The 24,209-nt window shown below is 38.3% G+C and overlaps 1 protein-coding gene across 10 annotated transcripts in view; it reads right to left on the reverse strand.

Moving 5' to 3' along the window:
- RHBDD1 (rhomboid domain containing 1) overlaps positions 1-21,736 on the reverse strand; it is a 136,716-nt gene extending 114,980 nt beyond the window's left edge. For 4 of the 10 annotated variants that reach the window (XR_005837210.1, XR_005837209.1, XR_005837208.1 and 1 more), the window contains exon 1: positions 6,453-8,928. The gene's annotated coding sequence lies outside the window, so the exon portion shown is untranslated. The other 6 variants (XM_040639745.1, XM_040639760.1, XM_040639773.1 and 3 more) reach the window with 5 other exon arrangements.
- Positions 21,737-24,209: the final 2,473 nt, after the last annotated feature.

A 24,209-nucleotide genomic window follows, 5' to 3' on the forward strand; every position in this document is an offset into this window, starting at 1 on the left:
AATATGATGTGTATATAAGTGGTATCAAAGGTTTGCTATGGCCCTGCTATCACTAGAGAAAGATCGCACTCAGCTAAGGATGTGAGTACAAGGGACAACTTCTGCATAAATAAGGCAAAGTCCTCTTAAAGCCATAAACTAAGTGTCTAAACTTGGACACTGGATGAAAAATGTAATCACAAAAGGAAAAATGAATGGTCTAAAATTTGTCTTCCATTTATATAAGGTTGAGGTTTAAAAGAATACATCTAATAATTGATTTTCAAAACATACTTCTTGACTTTGTTCTTCAATGAAAAATAAGATTACTCTCCACATTTAGTAAAATGTTATCACTTGGTGAACACTTCTGACTAGAACTTTGAGACAGTGAATCATTTAGATTCACCTACAAAAAAAAAAAAAAGGAAAGGAAAGAAGGAAGAAAGAAATTGAGTAAGAGGGTTCTTCAACCTGATGGCCTTTAGGAAGAATCATGGAATTATCCTGCATGCTTTTCTGTGGGTTTACCCCTTTGTTCTACCATCTTGTAATTCATTAACAGACATAAATCATCACATTTCTCTAATTATGAGCCCGGAGAAGAAACCCAATGAATGTGAAACTATAGCAGTAAAAGCATTAAGCAAATAATTTTATATCTCGTTGTCTGTATTCCTTCATTTAATAAATATTTGAGTGCCTATGAAGGGAGAGGTACTGTCCTTTCAGGCAACCACAGCCTAGAGAGCAGAAATACAAACAGTGACATTATGGTGTGATAATGAAGAAAGGAATGCATATAAAGGTGCATGGAATGTTTAGACAATAGCAAAAATAAGTTTTAAGGTTTTGTATGGGGTATGCGGTAAAGAAAGAAAATACTGGGAAGGCATTATCCTCTGGGCAATGCAGAGGGAGATGAAATGATCCGTGAAACTCATAATCAAAAGCAGGAGAGTCATCTCACAAAAATAAAAGGATTTAAGTCATCGTTTGGTGGACATAATAGCTATAAGCTACAAATCTGGAAAGCCGAAAGGTCCCTTATTAATACAAAATTAACATACCTTGAAAGAAATGAGTAAATCTTGAATACTTTGGTAGGAAGGAAGGGACTATGTGGGGAGTATGCATAATATTTATTCCTACACTGGTTCCAACGTAGAATCAAACTGATTCATTACGACCACATGATTGCAAACTGCTGGTATTTGTAACATTAAAAATGTAGCAAAGTTTCTTTCAGTGTTGCCCAAGAGAATCCCTCAAGGAAAAACAAAATCCAAAATTAAAAGTAGCTGCCAACACACACAGACCTATACACACACACACACACACACACCCCTATATATTATTTATATAAGGTTGAAGTCATTTTAATATGTATATAAATTTCATTCATAACTATCCTGATATTGTGACTTTGGATTAAAAATGCATAAGCAAGTTTACACCATGCAGAAACAGCTGTTGGTATAATGAGAACATTCCTGGAGCTGAAGCCAGATTTGGGGTCAAATATGGATGCCATCATTTACTAGTATGTGGCCTTGGGCAAATCATATAATCAATCCTGCTGAGCTTCTGCTTCTTTATCCATAGATGAGAAAAATTCCACTTACTTACTGGAGTCATTGCGAAGAATAAATGAAACAGCCTATTATGTGAAAGCACGTAGCACTCTCCCAAAGTTTGTTTTCCAATCTCCCTTCCTCTCCATAAAGTAATGAGTCTTTCCCCCATGGAACTAGACTTTATTGCTCTATAATTATGATGTGCATGTAACAGTGTCCAAGAAACTAGATGGTAAAATAACACCAACACGCAAACCTGAATGCACACATTGTTAGTTGACTATCATCTAGATCCCAAAGGGCTCTTATATGGCTCTTGTACACTATCTATTGCTTCCCAGAAATTTGACACATTTTCTTTTCTGAATACAGCCAAAATTATCCCACAGGCTTTGAAATATCGCCATCATGATGTTGTACAGAGCAGCTGGCTGGTTGAAAGTGACTCCCCCTCCCCCACACTCCAGCTGTCATCAGGAAACCCTCCTCAATGTGTGAAAAAGAGACAATGTGATATTACTACTACCCCTATTAATAACAATCTTACAAATACTTAGCATTTGGATTATTTTTATGAAAGCTCACTATTAACTAAAAATTAACTCTTTAAGAAAAACCCTTTACCATATAAATTGCAAACCAGCTGCTTTCATACAACAAAAAACAGAGGGACGGTAAACACAAGTAATATATTTCCACTGACTTCTTGTTTCTTTTTCCTTGAGTCATCTGTAATGCTAAACAACAGCCAGTTAAAATATTAAATAGCTTTAACAGTGATACAGCTGTCATGGCTTAGAGGGATCAAAAAAAAAAAAAAGACCTGAGATGATTTCTCAAAAAGCATGCATAGAACTCCTATTTTTTGTAAAATATGGGTCATACTGAAGATTGGATCATTTCCTTTTTTTTTTTAAATAACCACTCACTCCTCTGCATGAGAAGTTATACATATATTTGACATTGCTGAAAACACTGAGAATTGTCTTCAGAACAAGTTTGTGAATCCCACTCACAATAATTCTTAATGCCATGACTTTTTAGATATAAAGGTCTCTTAACGATTTCTATCCCACAGATGAAGAGTTTGACACCCAGTGCCCTGGACTCCAGGGTTTCAGGGACATAACTTGGAGTATCACTGCAAAATGTCAAGATGAGCACCAACAAGCAGAACTGTGCCCCTCAACCTCTCTTAAAGCCTCTCAGCTCCTGAGCTTTTTGGGTAAGATTCTGCTAAAGAGGGCTCCCTGCTAAAAAAAAAAAAAAAAAAAATCTAAGGACCACTGTTTACGTGACTAGAACTGCAGCATAAAAGGAAACATAAAAAACATAAAAAACAAACCTTTTTAAAGCATCGTTTTTATCTTTTAAATGGCTTTTATGTTTTTATCTTTTAAATGGTTTTTTAAAAGAATGTTTAGGTGGCCTGGTCAGTTAAGTATCTGACCCTTCAGTTCTGTTCAGGTCATAATTTCATGATCATGAAATCCAGCCCTGTGTCGGGCTCCCTCCTCAGCATGGAGTCTTTTGGAGTCCCTCTCCCTCTCCCTCTGCCCCTCTCCCCACCCCACTCACTCAGGCTTTCTCTCTCAAATAAATAAAATCTTAAAAATAAATAAAAAAGAATGTTTAGGGATGCCTGGGTGACACAGCTGGTTGAGCATCTGACTCTTGATTTCGGCTCAGGTCATCATCTCAGGGTTATGAGATGGAGCCTGGAATCAGGCTCCACACCCAGCATAGAGACTGCTTGAGATTCTCTCTTCCTTTCTTCTGATGCTCTCTTTCTCTCTAAAATAAATAAATCTCTTTTTTTAATGTTTTTATATACATGCACCCATGTAACTTTACATAAATGTACAGATTATTTATCCCAATCTCCATATTGTAATACATTGCCAAAGAAACAAAATTATGACCTGGTATGACTCCTTTCGAGTATTTTCCATGCTCATATATATAATATATATACACAAAACCACAAAAGATTTTTTTTTTTTTTTTTAAATGGAACATAATGCACACTGCATGTTTTCAGTGAAGTTCCACCTCCTGGAACATAGCATCCCCTCTATAGTGGACTGTCCTGGTTAACTAACTGAAGATACTTAAATATTAATCATCCCCTGACCTTGAACTTCCAACAAACACCAAAAACAATTTTATGGAATTTGCTCTGTTACAGTGATAAAACTGAAGATAGTGTTTGTCTACCAGGTTTTAGAGTTTTAATTTTTTTCCATGTGTTTGCTTTCTCTCACTCACAATAACGTGAAAGCTTTGACTCTTCCGGATTTTAGCATTTGAAAAGAAAAGAAGTGCAGTTAGGTAATAACAAAATTACCTCATTTATAAAAATAGCATGAGGAAATGAATGAGGTAAGGTTAGGTTTGGAGTGATAACTACCTTTTTTCCCCTCTGTTCAACTTCAGCATTTATTGGGTCTCTCTGCCTTCACATGATAGACATGCTTCGCACTTTATTTAATTCAATGTCCAGAGGTGGGCCCACACCATGACTCCTACTTTACAGAAGAATTAAGGCCGAGAGGATGTTAATTTGTCTAATGAACTGAGTAAGTAGTAGAGGGAGGGTTCAAAGCAAGGTCTGACCAAAACCATTGCCTCTCTGATACAGAACAAAAAAATTGTTTAGGGCCTTTGAAAAATGAATGTTTCATGACGGGACAGTGTTAATTCAGTGGTAGTATTAACAAAATTATTTATAGAAGCTGATATCCAAAGAGACTCATGTTTATCCAAAAACTCTCACCCACAGTATCCAAGAGCCATGGTGTGACTCAGGAGCAGTGTGTTCTAAAAAAAAGTGACACGTTTAGGCCATGGTGTGGCACTGACCCTTCTTAAAATTGAATGAATCTAGGTTTTATGGCAACTGCTTCAAATCCTAAATATTTCTCTCTTCCCTTCCCCACATGGCCCCCTGAAAAAGGGAAGGGAAAAGTTGTAAGTAAACACTGCAACTGACAATCTAAAAAAAAAAAATTAAAAAACAAACAAACAAACAAAAAAACAGCAGGTGAAGGGCACAGCTAACTTAACTCCTGTGATGCTTCCAGAAAACAGGGTACAGGGAGTAGTTATCATGAGGTCTCCTCCACTTCCTGGATCTATGTGACACATGGAAAAGAAAGATAAGGACAGAAACATCTTCAGTCTGGGCTTTTGCAAGTCATTAACACCCTTAGCTCTATGGCTAAGGCTTATCTCTGGTTATCCACCCAACTTCTTTACCAAGTTCTGGGTCAAAAGAAGGTATAATTAAGCTGAAAAGACCAAAAGGCCAAAGAATTAAAAACTATTCTTTAAAAGAATTACTTATGGCATTCTTAAAAACACTACAGTTCCAGGGGGCCCAGCTGGCTCAGTCCGGTCTCTTTGATCTTCCAGGTGGTGAGTTCAAGCCCCACATTGGGCACTGAGCCTACTTTAAAAACAAACAAAACAAACAAAAACACCTGTAAAAAAAAAAAATACTACAGCCCCAAAGGCATTGGTATTAGCACATACTGCTCTAACTTTCAACAGAATATCCTGCATCCAACAATCTTGACTAGACTATCACTAGAATCCAGAAATAAACAAGTAAAATGCCCTCTAAGCCATGGCCACAATATTCTGGGACTTCAACGCACATTGAACACCATGAAAATCCTTCCAGCACAATCTAAGTACTTTATGCAGTTCTAACAAGCTATTAAATAACATTTCATCTTTGAGTGTTTTCTTATGTGTGTTAGTGTTAAACTTATTTTCCATGCATTTTCACACTGAATATTTACAGCCCTATGAAGAAGCCTTTAAGTAACTTGTCCCAAGGTCTTACACCTACGAAAGGCTTCACCTGGTTTCACATTCCATTCTGTGACTTCCCCTCTTTATCACAACAGCAATGATTCACAACATTACCACCCATGTGCATTGTATTAACTGCAAGTCTTGTTAAAATAGATTTCTGATTGTTAAGTCTGGGATAAGACCCCAAAATTTGCATCTCCAACAAGTTCCCAGGTGATATCGTTGTAAAACTACTTGCTTCCCCCAAGCTGCGACGTGAGCAGCAAATCAGAAGTCTTTAGATTTATAGGTTATTGGAACAGGCACATACAAAAAAAAAAAAAAAAGGAAAGGAAAAAAAGGCATAAATGTGAGACATTAGACTTTAAAGAAGCAACTGCAAAGAAGTAAAAGCAGCAAAGTCCAGCTGTCACTGTATGTCCTACAGAGGGACCTACACAACTCGATGACTGAATCATGACAATGCAATAATTCTTTCTAGTGGCAATACTGAATCTTCAAAAGTTTATGCACAGTTTGGAAAAATGAAGCATGTGATCCGTTTTTGGACAGGCTTTTAAGGTGTGACTAGAAAAAGGGTTAAATCCACAGGAGTATTTCCTACTTCCTATTAAGAGAAATACCACCAATTAGGGTAGGGCTGTGTTTGCCACACACTTGTTCAAAGAAACAAAAGTTACTCTTCCAGCACCCAAAACTGCAAGTTGTTGCTGATGCAACGTCACTTTCAACTTCCTGCTTTCAGAAGGAATCTTTTTAAAACTCCCACTGAGCCAACCCCATTCTCTGAGCACGTCGTTCCCGGCGCGGTCGGCCCCAAGAAAAGACCGGGGTGCAGACGATGGGACCCCTGGTCGACTCGCTGCGGGAAGCACCCACCCGGCTCCCGAACTTGACCAGTGTGCCCAGGACGCGGAAGCGCGCCACCAACCCGGCTCCCAGCCCGGCCTCCGGGAAGTGCTGACTGGCGCCCGCCATCCCCTCACAGCCCGGTGCTGCGGCCCTGGAAAAAAGGCGCCAGACACCCGGCAGCACCAACGATTCGAGGGGTGCCAAACAGACGCGGAAACTCACGCTCTCTACGGCCTGCCTGCGTCCCCACGTCTTCGCGCGCATGTGCGTCATCACGCACGGGCGCCAGATACCGGACGCTCCCGGTCCCCGGGGCCTGCGGGGCGGGGAGAAGAGAGCGTGGGCGACCTCGAGACGCGGCTAGCGCCGCAGGGCTGACAGGGCGGGGGTTGGAGGGGGACGTAAAATGAGAGGGCCAGCCTCCCTCCGCGCATGCTTACTTGCGCGACCGCGCTCTTTTCCCCCGCGGGTTGGGCTGGCACACCGCGTGCCGCGGACGTTCCTCGGGACAGGATACGAGGGTCTCGCGGGGGAAGAGCGCCTTGGAGGGGGACTTGTACCTTCGACGCATCCCCCTGGCTCCGAGTGACACGCGGATACTATTCCTTCCTGCCATAAATAACTGTTCGTCGCCAGTCATACATGAAGCAAAGGAGTGACCTGCTTTCGAGAGATGGGACGTGGGCACAAGTGGCGAGTGGGCCCGGTGGCGGCTGAAGAACTGGCCTCTGCCGTTGGGTCCTGCTGCTGCGTGGAGGAGTCGAAACCCGCCTGTGAAGTGCTGGTGGGCGAGAGAGAAACTCCCACCTTCGTGAGTCAGCGGACAGCAGGAGAGTGATCGTCACCGTGGCGGAGCCCACGGTTACCAAGTCAGCCACCTAAACAAGGTCATGGGTGTGCTGCTTACTCCCCAAAGCTTAGGCTGGAGCTTGCGTTTATTAGTCTGTTTGCCCATTTAAAGGCTTCAGGTGTGAAGCATTTCCATGGAAGTATCCTTTGACGCTACTTTAATTAGGGGTTCTGCTTCTGTGGAACAAGTTTTATGGTCAGTTGTAGGAATCAGGTTAAGTTAAATGCAGTAATGCTTTTATTTCCTGCAATATGAAGAATCTATCCTACTGATTGATAATGGAATTTTCTAGTAACTAGGGGGAAGACACGCATTTTTCAGGGAGGACTCCAAATGCAGGTGGTGGTGTGCTGTTCTGTATTTATGGGAAGTTGTGGCAGCTGTGTTTAGTGAGGCTACCGGAAAACTACCTAAATCAGAAGAGTTTTGATTGTCTTGTTACTGCTTATTGCAAGGACTCTTCATAGAAACGTTCATTTTGGAGTTTGAAATTTAGATGAAAATTTGGCTCGTGTACAGGGGAATATAACAGATTTTCAAGTGACAGGAAAGATTCTTAGGAAACTGCTAGTATATTCTTTGAGCTTTACAGGTTATCCCTTTCTTTTGGAAACAATATACCGATCAGAAAGCTTGGCAGGACAATGAGAAACTGCATTCCTAGAAAGTCAACGGAAGGGGGATGGGGAGTAGATGAATTGCCTATAGAAGTATTTTTATACTTTTCTAGAAAAAAAATGTAATTCTTCAGAAAGTTCTCCATTTATCCTTCTGATCCATGATCATATGCATCAATTCAATTACTACTAATCCTGTCTTCCATTCTCTCACACCCCTTGCACCTTTCTATAATTGCATCATTTTTCTTGTTCTTATCTTAATCCATCAAATACAGAAGTAATTTTAAGGGAGCCACAAGTCAAGAAGTCTCCATACAGTAATCTTAAAAATGTCATATGTAGAGGTTAAGAATATACTTAGGCAATTAGATTCCATTCTAAATATTATCTGTGAAAAATTTCATAGACAAGAGGATGGAAAAAGTCTACCTGTTTAAAAATGACCTTTTTTTGTCCATTCAGCAGACCAGACTTTTTAAAATTCCTATTGAAATCAGCATGTTGTATACTCAAGTCCTATTTAAATTGGCAAACATCACTGAGATAATAATTGTACATCTTAAACATTAACGTGAGGCAGTCCTACATCCACTGAGGCAGGGCTTTAATGGCAAATAATAGAACAAATAACAAGGAATCAGGGCCTGAAGAAGACCTTTAACATTAAATTTATGCAATTATTACATTACTTTGTAAGGTTATGATTCCTAAACAATCAAAGTATTCGTTATCTTAATCATGAGAAAAAGCAGCATTATACATATTGTGTATAATATTCAAGACCCATCTAATGATACGACCAATTTTCCAATTTTATCAAAGATTTGTAAGAGAGCAACAATACCTGGGATTAAGCCATTTGATGTAAATGTATGTTCCTAAAATGTGGTCCTTGCATACAAATAGAGGAGTTGTGGTAACAACCTTTATACGGTTCATAAATCTAGGATTGGAACTGGCAGGAAGGCAGATTAGTCATTTTCAGCTCTCAAAACCTGGCCTGAAGGAGAGAAGACGTTAAGGAACAACACCATGAGCAAATAACACAACTGGATTATTTTTTTTTAAGAGGAGCTTGTTTTGGTATCCAATTGCTTTTAATGGATCATTTATTGTTACACCCAGCGCTGTGCCAAAAGATGTATTAAACTTATCAAAGAATTTATAGCTTTCTTATTATGAAAAAGCTTGCAAATAAACAATTCAAGAACAACTTAAGAACCATAAAAATAAGTACAAAGTTGCATCATGTATTATAAGACCAACAACAATATTTAATAGTGATAGATCGTGAAAACAGTAACCGTAAGAAATTTGCAGTGGCTTTACTGATATCAACAAAATAGACTTTAAGACAAATACTTGTAGAGACACATTTCATACAGAGTCAATACATCAAGAAGATACAACAATTAGAAATGTACATGTGCCCACCAACAGAACCTTAAATGTATGAAGAAAAAACTGATAGAGTTGAATGGAAAAATAGACAAATAATAATAGTTTGATATTTCAATATCCTATTCTCAATGGGTAGAACACCTAGAAAGAAAACAGCTAAAGATATAGAAGCCTTGAACAGTACTACCAACCTGATATGTATAGACCACTGAACCTAATGATAGCAGGATTTATATTCTTTTTAAGTATATTCTACAGAATAGTGAATATGCTAGGTCATAACACAAGCCTCAATAAATTTAAGAGGATTGGGATCACGTTCTATGATGGAACCATGTTCTGTGGTTACAGTGGAATTATATTACGAATAGACAATAGAAAAAATAAAGAAAATTTCCAAATATTTGGAAATTACTTAAGAGCCAAAGAAGTCACAAAGGAAGTTAGAAAATATTATGAACTGAATGAAAATGAAAACATTGAAATTTTTGGAATGCAGTTAAAACAGTTATCTGAAGGGTATGTACTACTTTAAACACCTGTATTAGAAAAAAAAAAAGGATTGTAATAATCTAGGCTTCCATTTTAAGAACTCGAAAAATAAGAGCAACTTAAACTCATAGTAAGCAAATGGGGAATAATGATCATATTAGAAACCAGTGAAACAGAAGAGAAAAATAGAGAAAATCAATGAAAATAAAAGTTGGCTCTTTGAAAAGCTTGATAAAATTGACAAAACTTTTTTGGCTGCCTCCTCCAAAGGAGGGAAAACACAAATTACCAACATTAGGAATGAAAACAGTGTATCACTCCCCACCCTACCAAAATTAAAAGAGGCTATGCCAACAAATTGGACAGTGTAGAACTGGGCAAATGCCTACAAAGATACAAACTATTGAAACTGAATCAAGAAGATAGAAAACCTAGAGTTTGCATTCATGTCCTGGGGCTACCATAACAAAGTACCACAAACTGGGTGGCTTACACAACAGAAATTTATGTCTCACGCTTCTGGAAGCTGGAAGTCTGAGATGGAGGTGTCAGCAGGACCACACTCACCCTGAAACCTGTAGGAGAGAATTCTTCCTTGACTCTTTATGTTCTGGTGGTTTGCCAGCAGCCCATACCAATCCTTGGCTTATAGCTGCATCACATCAATCTCCACCTCCATCACCACATGGCCTTCTCCCTTCAGTTTCCTCTTCTTATTGGGACACTAGTAATAGAGGATTAAGAGCCCATCCTACTCCAGTATGACCTCACCTTGACTAATTTCATCTGCAATGACCTCATTTCCAAATTCTTATTTGGAGTACTAGGGGTTAGGACTTCAACATATCTTTTTGGGTGATGCAATTCAACCCACAACAGATCTATAACAAGTAAAATTAATATAGTTGGCCCTTGGACAACATGGGGTTGAACTGTGTGGGTCCACTTATATACAGATTTTTTTTTGACAAATATAGTACTGTAAATTTTTCTTATGATTTTCTTAATATTTTTTCTCTAGCTTTATAGCAAGAATATAGTATGCAATACATATAACATACAAAATATGTGTTAATCACTGTTTATGTTATTGGTAAGGCTTCTGGTCAACACCAGACTCTTAGTAGTTTTGGGGGGAGTCAAAAGTTATGGATTTTAACTGTGCAGGGGGTTTGGCGCCACTAACCCCCTGTTGTTCAAGGTCAGCTATACTTAAAATCTTTTTACAGGAGCACCCAGCTGGCTCAGTCAAAAGAGCATTCAACTCTTGATCTTGGGAGTTTAAGTCCAAGCCCCCACATTGGATGTAGAAATTACTTAAAATGAAATCTAAAAATAAAATAAAATCTTTCTACAAAGAAAAGCCCAGGCCCAGAGAGATTCACTGGTGAATTCAATCAAATACTTAAGTTAGAAACGATGCAATACAAAACATAAAGAGAAAATCTCTGTGCTCTTAGGTCAGGCAAACACTTCTTAGCTATGACACCAAAAGCCCAATCCACAAAAGAAAAAAATTGATAAACTGGATGGCCTCAAAAATTTTTTTTTAGTATTTTTGAAAAGACATCATTAAGAAAATGAAAATCAAGCTACAGATTGGAGGAAAATATTTTGTATCTGATAAGGATTTTTATCTGATAAGGATTTGTATCTGGTTATTTGAAGTAGTCTTCTAACTCAACAGGAAGATAAACTATTCAATTAAAAAAAGAGCAAAAGATTTGAATAGATCTTCACCAAAGAGGACATAAGAATAACTAACAGCCATTAAAATATTCCCAACATCATTAGGAATAGGCCAATTAAAACTATTGCAAAGCCCCTGGAGTGACTATAATAAAGAAGACAAGCAACCATGTGCAGAAACTGGAACCATTGTTCATAGCTGGTGGGAATGTAAAATGGTGTAGCCACTTTGGAAAATAGGTATATTTTAAAAAGTTAAACATACATTTGTTATACAAACCAGCAATTCCACTGTTAAGAATCTACCCAAGAGAAATGAAACATATGTCCACAAAAGAGTTGAATGCAAATTTCACAGCGATGTTATTCATAATAGCCAAAACCTGCAAACAATCCAAGTGCTTATCAACTGTTCATTGGTTAAAGCAGTAAAAGATACAAACTACCGATTCATCCTACAACATAGATGAACCTCAAAAACAGTATGCTAACTGAGCGAAAGTAGACCCAAAAGACTACATGTCGTAGAATTCCATTCATATGAAATTCCCAGAAAATGTGAATCTATATAGACATGAAACAGATCAGTGGTTGTTTGGGACTGGAGGTGGGAGTCAGGTTAACTAAGTGGACAGGTGGGAACTTTGGGGGATGGTGGAAACGTTCAAAGACTGGATTGTGAAGATGGTTTCCCAAATTTATAAATGTATTAAAAGTTACATAGGGACATTATACACATACAATGGGTGAATTTTATGGTATGTAAATTCCATCTCAACAAAGCTGTTTAAAGAGAAAAAAACCAGTCTGTGGACATATGTAGCCAGTCATCCACAAGGCCTAGTAAAGAGTGAGCATGGCAGACTACACAGGGCCTACCTATCCACATGCTATGTTCAGGGCATTATTCTTGAGTCGGGGGATACCAACCAGATACGGATGCTGTACTCTAGGAATGTCTAGCCCTAAAAAGGAGCCAAGGAATCTGCATAAATTTCACTGAAGCCAGCTAGAAAGAGCTGGGTTTTTTTGTTTTGTTTTGTTTTGTTTTAAAGATTATATCTGTTTATTTGGAAGAGAGAGAATGAACTGGGGGAAGGGGCAAAGGGAGAAGCAGACTCCCCACTGAGAAGGGAGCCGGACATGGGGCTCGATCCCAAGACTTTGAGATCATGACCTGAGCCGAAGGCAGATGCTTAACCAACTGAGCCACTCAGGTGCTCTGAGGGCTAACTGTTCTTACTAATGTTTAGTTCAATTAATTTGGGACTTCAAAGGAAGAGAATATTAAAAGGAGCTGGAGCGAAGAGGAAGTGCTTTGTGGAGTTGATATTTGAATAGTATCCTTGATACAGAAGTAGGATTGGACCCGTGAGCATGAATGAAATGGAGCATTCTAGTCCAAAAGAAAACAATAAAGTAGCAATATTGTGAGGAATCATTAGGGTATTTATGATTGATGTTTTATTTGAACCAGGGTATTATTTTGATCAGTAGTAACAGATAAAAAGGGTATGTCATGATGTCCAGTATTCTTGGTGTATGAGCATTCCAATGTAGAATGGACTAAGTGGAATGAAGAATTTAGGAGAATAACAAGAAAGGTTAGCTATAGAATATGGATGTAAGATATGGAATGTTAAATCTTACTTGAGAAAAAACACCATTAATAATAAAAATGCAGCCAATTAACATGTTTTAGAAATTCTTGTAATGGTCTCATCTTTGTATGGAAACATGTGCTTTAGAATTCAAATGGTTTTTTATTGGCTTAAAGGAAGAATGTAGAATTAAAGATCTATCATGATTGAGTTTATTCCACAGCTAATGAGAAAAGTTTTGGCAGTAGTAAGGTATACTAAAACTAGCAATGGTAGTAAGGTATACTAAAACTAGCAATGGACTTGCGGTAGACCTGTGGTGGTTAATTATCTTGACATTATTATAATTGCATATGAATTTTCACTAATCAACTCTTAACTAGTCTGTAACTGAGAAGAGCTGTGATAACACTAAAATAATTGATGTTACTCTGCAGCTATTTTAATACTTACAATTTAAAGCTTAAACTCCTGCCCCTAGATCAGCCACTTCCTGATTTCCAATTATACCATAAACATAATTTTTTTCTTATATTGGGGCATTAAACCAATAAAACTTCATTCTCTCCTCATGTATTGTCTAAATTTTTGTCTAAGAAGTAATCCCCTCCCTCCATAGAAGATGAGTAAACCTTAATTTCCTTGTCCCTATCCCCGTAACCACTAGAGAACAGGAATATAACATGGAACCCGTTAGTCAAAAGGTTCTCTCTTGGGACTTGGACATTTAGGAGATCTGGAAATGGCTGGAGGCCATCATCATCTCAGCACCAGGAATGACAGTGCTTCAGTGGGAAAGCTGAAGGCTAGTCCTCCTTAAAGCAATGTTAGCATGACTATCTCAAGATACCCTGAACTTCAGGGCACTTGGGTGGCTCAGCTGGTTGAGTGGTTGAGTGGTTGAGCATTAGATTCTTGATTTTGGCTGAAGTCATGATCTTGGGGTCGTGGGATTGAGCCTGAGTCTGGCTCTGCAGTCAGCATGGAGTCTGTTTGTCCCTCTCCCTCACCCTGTGTCCCTCCCCCCCATGCTCCCTCCTTCTCTCTAATAAATAAATAAGTAAAATCTAAAAAAAAAAAAAAAAAAAAAAAAAAAAAAAAAAAAAAGATATACTGAACTTTAACTCAACCCTTGACCTACTCCTGCTAAGACTTTCAGATACAGATTTTATTTTCTTTAAACTCATTATTTTGGTAAATTGTAAAATTATTTTCTTAATCTTCTAACATCCTACAGAAGTCTGACTTTTACCAATACTGTGACCTCCACGTGTTATGTAAGTTAGTGCATTTTGAGGTCTTATCAAAGTGCCTGTTACACAAATACTCAATGTATGTTCACTATTATAACTACTATTAGCTACCATTTGTTGAGTGTCTGCCACATGCCAGACACCTCACCTTTCCTTTAAAAATGAGGTGTCCCAATCTTGGTTTCTGCTCAGGTCATGATCTCAGGGTCCCAAGCTTGACCCCATGTCAGACTCCGCACTCAGCAGGGAGACTGCTTGAGATTCTCTCCCTCCTTTCCTGTCTCCCCCCAATGGTGCATGCTCTCTCTCTCTCAAAGAAATCTTTAAAAAATAATAATAAATAAGAAAATAAAAATGAGGAAACAGAGGGTAAGAGAGTCTAAGTAATTTATCAAAGCTCACATACCTAGTGGGTAGAGGGAATGGTGGCTCAAACTTTCTAATATATTATTTCTACTTCCAAATATTAAATACATAGTACTGTGTGTCACTAGATGTAGAATCATCTCTGTAAGATGTAATTTTGTTTTTATTTATATACATGCTCAAAGTTTTCATTGTTTCATTAATTATCTCAACTGTTAAAAATGGAAATAACTACCATTCACTATCCATTTCAGAATTGTTTTGAATAATTGTTTCTTTCAATTTTCTATATTTTTCTACTCTGAAAAGTAGTTTTTCTATTGTTTTTGGATAAATCTTCCTTAATCTTGTTTTCACTCATTATGATTATTATCCAAAAATTAAATTGGGTTTACAGATGTCCCGTTGTTTTTATGTTTACAGGATAATAGGAGAATAGTGTTTGAAAGTTCCTGTTTCTTTCAAATAATAAATCCTAGATAATTTATTTTAGTAATTATTCTTAACAGTATTTTTCTTTTCCATCTGCAAATGCCCCTTCTGTTTTTATATCAGCTGAAATTCTGATGCTTTCATTATACAGTGAGTGGTTTGACCCTGATCTGCTAAATCATATTTTCTACGTGCCATCTGGGACCTCACAGGAGACCCCCTAAAACCACATCTCCTCAAATCTGGCAGAATGTATCATGAATACTGAGCACGTGCTTTATGAAAAACTAACTTAGATAATGAATTCTTAGAAAAGGAAGAGCTGTTGATTTTCTTGCTAGGGGAAAAAAAATGTCCAAAAAGGAATTTGCATCAAAATATGGGAAATGAGGCTATGATCATAGCCCTAGTAGGTGACTCAGGTTTTTGGGCCAAATTCCCATCTGCCTGTAGTTCCAAGGGATTTCAGGGCCCCCCTAGACACGTATAAGACTGTCCACACCTACGCACACACAGCTGTACCTCCACCACTGCTTGCTAATAATGAAGATCACTTCGAAAAGGCCTTTCCAACCACACTAAAACATAACTCATTTAAAAATGGAGCACTGTTGAGGGAACACTTAGAAGAGAATGAATGTCAGTGAAAGGTCAGTGCGTCAACCTATCCCCCAGCACATGGCAGTGGGCAGTGCTTGGGGCGGGGGGAATTGGACACAGAGGTATCTCAGGTGGAGGGAGCCAGGGACCAAAGACACAGTTGAAAAACTTGCAAAATTATTGCTAAGGTTCTACCCAATTTATCACAATAGGCTAGGAAAAATAGAAACCATGGGGCAGAGCATGGGGTGGGAGGAGTTCTCAATATCACCTATGATGACAAAGAGCTCCACTTCATGTAATTTAGATTTGTCTTTTTGTGTTTTAATTTAACACACCTGATTTCTCATCAAAGCATTTCTTTCCCAGGGGATATGTGTTTTTGAGCACTAACCACATTAAGTAAAGACTGTCATTTGTCTGAGAATGTTAACTATCTGCAAGCGGAAAAAGTTTTTTACAGGTAACTGTTTACTTTTCTTAAACTATAAGCATGCCAGCCATTAAGTGGGTGTCAGATCATACAAGGTTTTATGCTGCCAATTATTTTTTTTTAATTTATTTTGAAATAATTGCAGACTTTATAGAAAAGTTGCAAAAATAGTACAGAGAATTTCTGTATATTCACAAAATGCCCCAAGTGTTAGCATTTGTTTCTCTCTCTTCCTCTCCCTGTCTTTATATATAAATTAATTTTAGTATTAGTATATTAACATGTACACACATAATTTTTCTGAATTATTTTATTGTAAATTGCAGAAAAGATGCTCCTTTGCTTTGGTATGCATTTCCTAGAACAAGATTTGCTTTCTAAGAAAAAAGTTATTAATCTTAAATTTCCAGGGTAAATCTAGCACACTATTCTATCCATTTTACGTTGCAAACATCCAAGTGCCAGTTGTAAGGAAATGTTGACATCCATTCTATTCTAGACCATACGTTTAAATATTAAGTAGAACACAATCTGGATTTTAAAAAAATAAAATGCAAATTGACCCTTTGGGCTGAACTGCCATCATGACTCTTAAACACTTCTTTCTACCTCTGCACAAAAGAACAAACATTCTAACACAATTTAATTCATTGGACTAATAGCCCAGAATCTTAAAATTAATTGAATGAATGTAATATAATCCATCAGGAACAAGATATCAAGGGTAGGGCAAGGTGGGGATAGGTACAGGTCTAAGAGGCTATGGTAGAAATTATTTTTATATAAACCTTTAAAGCTATTTGAAGGCCTGATACAGGTTTCTGTTTCTTTTTTTAAATATTTTTTAAGATTTATTTATTTACTTGAGGGTGGGGAAGGGCAGAGGGGGAGAGAGAGCCTTAAGCAGACTCCACACTGAGCGTGGAGCTGGATGTGGGACTCCATCTCATGACCCTAAGATCACGACCTGAGCAGAAACCAAGAGTCAGACACTATACCTACTGAGCCACCCAGGCACCCCCAGGTTTTTATTTCTAATGTTTCTGACTTAGAATGAGCAAGAAAGCATAGAAAATTGGAAAGTGCACAGAATTTGATTTTCAGGTCTGCCACTGCTATGGGGCCTTGAGTTAGCCATTCAGACCCTCTGAAACTTCATTTTCTCCACTATAAGATGAGGGAATCACATGAAATTATTTCTAAGTTCTCCTTTAGCTTAAATATTTTAAGATCTAAGATGTGGAAGAAAAAAAGTAGCATGCTAGACAAAAAAATCAAAGAAGACAATAAAATATAAAATGTGACTAAAAGTAAAATTTGCTAAGCCAAAGAAAAGTTTTAAGATATAGATAAAAAAATCACTGTAATTTTCAACACTTATAAATTCACACGAGTTTAACTAAAACTTTGACAGTGAAGTAAAATGAATAAAACATATAGTTTTGCTCTATTTTAGAATGAAGAAAATGGAACCAAGAAGCAGTCAGTAAACTTAGTACAACTCACAATTACTTAATAAATATGTCTTGTGTTATGATGAGAGGCGATTAGAGCTCTGGACAAAGAAATCTAAGTTATAGAATAATGCATAACTTGATAAATAAAGCAGCATAAATTTAAAACATTTGTTGCTATTGAAAATACACAAAGTCAACAACTGCAAAACCAACTCAAAGAAAGAATAAACTGATTATTTTTAATGTAATAGAAAAAAATATCAAAAATTCTTCACTGCCTTTAAAAAAAACAGAAAACACTAGTGATCATTATTGGATTCAGAAGTAGCTTGAATTCAGACAAACCGGACTTCAGTCCCAGCGATAGCCACGGGCCTCGGTGATCTGACTAACTCCTTACCTGGGGCAAGAATTCCTTCTAGGGTGAACTGAAGTAAGGCATGTGAAATGTACAGCTCAATGACTGGCACATAGTTAAGGGCTCAAAAAAACCAAATTAACTGAAATATCAGCCTTTCCATAATTCACATCTAGTTTTCTGCTTTGAGGAGGAAAGACTAGAGGAAGAGCAAAAAATTCTGACTGATGCTGGGGGTGCTGGGTGCTCATCTTCCTGGACCAGTTAACAGGCCCCATTTCTTCAACACTGTTCTTTGGAACACCCACTAACTTTCCAACAACTCCTTTTTCTGTCTGTGTTAATAGCTTTTCTGATCTAACTTTCAAAAATTAGAAGTTAATTTTTAAAAAATAAGTATTTACTTTTCTGCGGACTTCTTTCGAATACCTCATGGAAGCCTTGGGAGTGATAACTAGCTCTTAGCCTAAACAACGCTCTGTCACAGATAACATATTCATTCACCTTTTCCTTTTGCGGAGTGAACAAAGTGCCTTAAGAGAAAAATTGAAACAAGTGTTGACTAGTTACTTTTTGGGGGAGTTTTTCCTAGGTCCTAGGAAATGTCGTTTAGTCAGTATCAGAAAAAGAAACACTGATTAAAATAAAGGCTATCATTTTTTGAACTTGTGCCATGCACCTTACTCATCAAACTGCATTTCTCCCTCTAACGAGTCTGAAGTAGGACTATTCTCTCCTTTTACAGACTCGGAGCTCTGAAACGAAATGACTGGTACAAGTTCACAAAGACAGAAAGTGAGAGACTCCTAAGCCTAACTCACCAGGAATTCATTCACAGATCTTCAGCTGCCCTAACTACAAGGGGCACCTGATTTGTAGGAGAAAATACCAGCTCAAGTAGTTTTCTTACTTAAACTTTGACTCGATATTTTATTAACAGGTTTTTACCTTGAATTTTCTTGAGACTTATTTTCAGTGCACACAATCAAGGGACAAAAAATAATGAAGGAAAGGCTGGTTTTTTCCAGTGCCAGGTTGTATTTAATCTTGGGGAAAGACAACATTTGTTTAATTTTGAAGTCCCTACTGAGAAATAATATGACATATTTTAACTCTATTTTTATGGAAGAAATATAACCTACTGAATATTCTTGGGCTTTTAACCACATGTGATTGATTTAAGGTGAGTTTTTAAGAGTAGTTTTTATATTTATTTTTTGGTGAACTATTGTAACCAACTGTGTTTCCTATAAAACAACAGTCTCCATGAGCAGTATCTTTCTTCTGGCTGTAAAAAAAAATTGACAAAATAAAATATGCACATCAATTAGATGTGGCAAATTGTGTAGCCTCTTAGAAAGACTTGAGTTAGATTAGACCTTCTTTTGATTAATGGGTGATCTTTAGAATGAATTAGCCCAGATTCTGCCCAGAAGCACAGTCTGGCCATCCCAGGGGAACACACTAGAACAAGTTGGAACGTGGAATATCTGTCTTCATCATCAAATACCGCTCAAAAGCAATTGGTTTTGAAGTACTCTTCAGACAGAGGTTGCAAATTCCCGTGCCTGGAGGCGGTAGGCAGGAGATACGGAGTCTAGCGGGCTGGCTGCAGGAAAGAACCTGACACACGAAGGTGACAAATGGCAGCTGACATTTGGCCATGGTGTCAGGGAGAGGATCTGGAGCCATGGGACTATGGCAAACTGGCCATCGACAGGGGCAGCTGCTTTTCCATTGTGGCTGACTGAGGCCATTTGGGAATCAGGGCTCAATGCTTTCAGATCATTTGATTGTTAAAGAGAAATTAGAATTTCAAATTTTAATGGATCATCTCCTAATGTTTAATGTTGACAATTAATTTTAAAAATGCTATTTGGGCCAATTTGCCAAAGCACCCTGGACCACATCTGGTCAACAAGCTACCAGCCTGCCACCTCTGATTTAAGGAAATAAAGCAAAGAGTAATAGAAATAATACCTGAAAATGATCTTATGGTTGAGTTCTGTGGTCTCTTTACTAGCCTTTATGTAACATTAAAAATGCACTTGAGTTATACTTTACCAAAACAAACAGCAAAGATGGTGCAGGCCTAGCATTCTATATGAAACCATATGGTGTGTTTCTTGATACGTGAACTACACACCACTTCCTTCGGAATTAACTAAAGAGTTTATTTAAAATGCGCATGCTGGATTTACATTAATTAGGTCTCAGGTGGCTCCTACAAATCTGACTTTGTGCAAGCACCTCAATCCCCAGATGATTCTCACAGCCATTAATGGAGTTCCCCCACTTGAGAATATGCAGTGTGTGTGGTCACTTCCCTGTCAGCCTTCAGCCTTCATGACTGTATCTTCTCTTTTCTCCCAGGCAGAGACAGCTCTGATTTAAAGAGGGTTAAGTTTTGGATCCTTTGGGTCCCTCCTTGGTTGCGTGATCCCGAATACCTCTGTACTTTTGGGTCGTTCAATCCCCATAGTTACAGGTTGATACTTCATATTGACAAATGTCTACCTCATTAGCTTGCAGTTTATGGTTGCTCAGTACATGTCTTCATTCAGCTAATGTCTTAGTGGGTTATTTCCTCCTGGTTCCCTACTGAGTACCAGTGTAATATACCTGATCGGTGCCCAGTAAGTAATTTCTGATGGACTATTAGAATGTATTAATTAGAAAACCGTCAACTAGGCATGCTGTCTGTGACTGAGCCAAGCAATCATTTACTTTAACCCACTAGGCATTTTAGTTAAGCCAGTAATTTCACTAATTTTTAGCTCTCAGAAAATTACTTGATGACATTGACCAAATGAGCCCATTGCCAAATAAAATGACTTCTGACCTCACCTGCTCTAAAATTCAGGAAGTAAACATATTATTAAGAGTATATACCTCTTTACGCACTCTCATCCAGGACAAAAATAATATCATGAAAGTGTTAGAGTCACACCATTTTAGACACTGGAAACCTTAGCTGCAGAAAATGCTGATAGACTGACACATTCAACGAACTACACATTTTAGTGTGTCTAGGGAAAACCACAATTGAAACGTTAATTGGTATTTTGTTTCAGTGAAAAATGAACCAAAATGCAAGTTGTCTTTTAAAATCATTAAGATCAGGGAAAGGCATTAGACTTGTGTTTTCTATCTGGTGTTCATACCCTGTCGACAACAGAACCTGGGTGTGGGGCAAGAGATTATTCATCACTTAGCTTAGACTATAAATAAACTGCTTCTTAAACCATTCCACGCATTGTTAGACAAAAGAAATTTTTGGCCTCCAAGGTAACCTTCTCCAGAAGATAAACTGATGATTTCTTGCACAGCTCGTCTTTTTCCATCATTTCCACGCTATTCTAGTTAATGCAACCAGCCTTGCCGTTCAGAATATTCAAATATGCTATTAAGGTCCTGGACACGGTGATGGGTCTTGAATTCACCCCTGCAGAGGTGAAGTAACATTAAATTTGTCACTGCCTCCTCTAAGTCAGCAAGATGGCACTGTATAATATCTTTAGAAATACTAAGTTAAGAAGTCCACAGGGAAGAAGGTGAAAAGAAGGTTAGCTACAGACATAAAATCAGACACCAGGTGTGATGACCCTTCATCAGAGGCTTCATAACCTCCAAGTCAGCATAACATTATCGAATTCACCTCTTCGCCGAAGCCAGACGCACTGACAAAGGCCACCCCACCTGCATGCTAATAGATAAGCCATCAGCATCCCCTCACAAACTAGACACAGAGCAGGGGCAATTTATAAAAAGAACTTAAAGCTATAAATAGCTTCTTTTATTTTCTATTCCCCTCACCCCAAAGGAGGATTGACCTTTTATGTTAACGTCTGAAGAACCCAGGAATATAACTTAGAGACACATAAAAATTAACCTTTGGTAGCCAGAATCCTGAAAGTCATACTTTGAAGAACTTACGGAAAACTCAGTCTTCCATTTGTTGAGCAACTGGGATGAAAAGGGGAAAAAATAGAGCGACGAGCCTTCAAATAAGCTTTTTCTTCCACAGACCACACTTAGCAGAAATAACTTCAACTAGAATTAAGGAAGTGGAGTAGAAATTGCAAATTCTAATTTCACTTTTGCTTTCTATTATGTGGGTAGAGTTCATGGTCTTGGAATCAATCACCCTTGATATGCTTCGATTAATACAATATAAAAATTTCCAAGAGTTCTGTGTCGCCTAGAGGAGTTAAAAAGTAAAATACCCAATGAATTTTTAAAGCTTGGATGAAATGTATAGTAACTGTTTTAGCTGTTATGCTGATCTTTATTTTAGAAAAGAGAATCCCCAAACTGGATGAGAAGGGGGATTCCAAAAGCCAGATTCTAGGAAATTGTTCATGATGAAATGTGATTTTAGAAATTAGAAAAATAATTTCAACTGTGCCCATTGCAGACGTTAACTTGTCACATAATTACTGACAGGAAATTACATGAAAACAACCAATGCCCTCAAAGTAGCTAACAGAGTTCATGAATAAGGATCATGGGAAGAAAATATTAATTTAGTTGAGTTTGGGCCAAGGAAAGAAAATAAATTCAAGCCAGTTATACCTAACAAGTAATCCAATGCATGCACTTTTAAAGAACGGTGTCGGGAGGGGCATCCGCCACTGGCAGGAAAAGTCCTGGAAAATTCTTTCGGAGTGGTCAGCCTGCAGGCTTCTCCAATTGCTGATGCTGAGCAGTTTCTGTAGCTCAGGCCACCACAGAGGTCAAGGTGCACACAGCATGCCTGCCCTAACTGCCCAATCCGGGGGACAGCAAGGATGGGACGGTGGCTTTTTTGCTGCTTGCTGGGCTGGGGGCCTGGGCTCCTCTCCTGTCCCAATCCCCCCCTTTGGTCCAGCATCCATCTCAACCACCTGTGTTCCCCTGATAGACTTGGGGGGATAAGAACTGGCGCAAAAATGCTGACTCCTGGCTCCTGCCTTTTCTATGAGTAATACAATCTTTCATCTCTGAGAAAAAAGGGAAAAAAAGTGATCAGATGACCTACCAGCCTCCCAATCACTCAGGATTAAAACTCCAGTCATCTTTGACTTCTCTCACGATTGTCCAGACATCTGATCTGTTTTCAAAGCCTATTGTCTCCATCTCTGGATTTTTTTCTGTATCTGTTCCTTCCTCTTCATTTCTACCACCAAAGACCTAACCCTGACCCACATTATCTCATTAGGTCTGTTAAAATGGGCTCCTAACTAGCCTACCCCCACCCATTTTATTCTATTTCCTGGATCTGCTCATGTCACTTCACCTGGTTCTCACACCCAGTGCTCTTCATTGTGAATGAAATAAGCCCTAACTCTTTGATCTGCATTCACAGTCATCTCTGTGGGCCTCAAGGTTGTGTAATGGCATTCTGTTCTACCATTGAGTATTGAGTGTCTGGTATGCAACAAGGACACGGCCCTAGATGTCCTGAACGATTCTCGAATGAAGAGGACACTCTTCTTCTCAAAGTTGCCACTTCTTATCATGGCTATCATGATGGTTAATGGGTGCTAAATTACTTTCCGTGCATGACCTCACTTATAGACTGGCCACATGTTCCTCTTACTCTAGTCCACAGGGAATGCTCGTGTTTCTTCATGACTTTCCCCCATTGTTCATATAGTCCCTGGCCAGGAGCACTTTCTTCAGCCACCTTTCTTTATTGCTCACCCAAAGACAGCAGTGAACAAATCACACTCATTCTCTACTTTTTGAGAATAAGTATAAAATGTGTCTGGTGATATTTAAGAAAAATTAAGTAAGTTAAGAGTGTCAAACTGACAAAGACTCACCCCTTCTTTAAGGAAGGGATTTCTGTGATCCTCACCGCTGTATGGTAGGCTCTGTTCCGCAGTGGGGTGGGGATTGAAGGGTGGGGGAAGAGGAGGAGTGGTGGGACTAATCCCATTCAGAACCCAGGGCTGAGGACAACAATAATGCTGATGATGACTAATATTTACTGAGCACTCATAATATAAGCTCTATCTGCTCAAGACCTCACAATGATTCAGTGAAATACTATTCTATTTCCATGTTATTGATACTTGAAACATGAGATTGAATAAATTGTCAACATTTACAATGATGGGATGTGGCAGAGCCCGTTGACCCAAGGCAGTCCAGATCTGAGATCTAAACTAATGATCATTCTATGAATTGACCCATGGAATATGAGGGTGTTCTTGGCAAAAGATGGAGAAACTCAATGCTGGATAGATACTCAACAAATTTCCATGTCAACTACCTCTGTGCCTCTAGTCTTCACTCTTTTAAACCCATCCTTCAAAACTACAAGAGTGATCTATTCGATATCGAAGTCCAACTTCGTCATTATTCTGATGAAACAATTGAATGTCTTCCACCACTGGAGAAAGAAACCATTATTATATATTGCTCTCTAATAAAATTTATG

Source organism: Ursus maritimus, unplaced genomic scaffold, assembly GCF_017311325.1.
Source record: "Ursus maritimus isolate PB19 unplaced genomic scaffold, ASM1731132v1 scaffold_1, whole genome shotgun sequence".
In the NCBI taxonomy this organism is placed as follows: domain Eukaryota; kingdom Metazoa; phylum Chordata; class Mammalia; order Carnivora; family Ursidae; genus Ursus; species Ursus maritimus.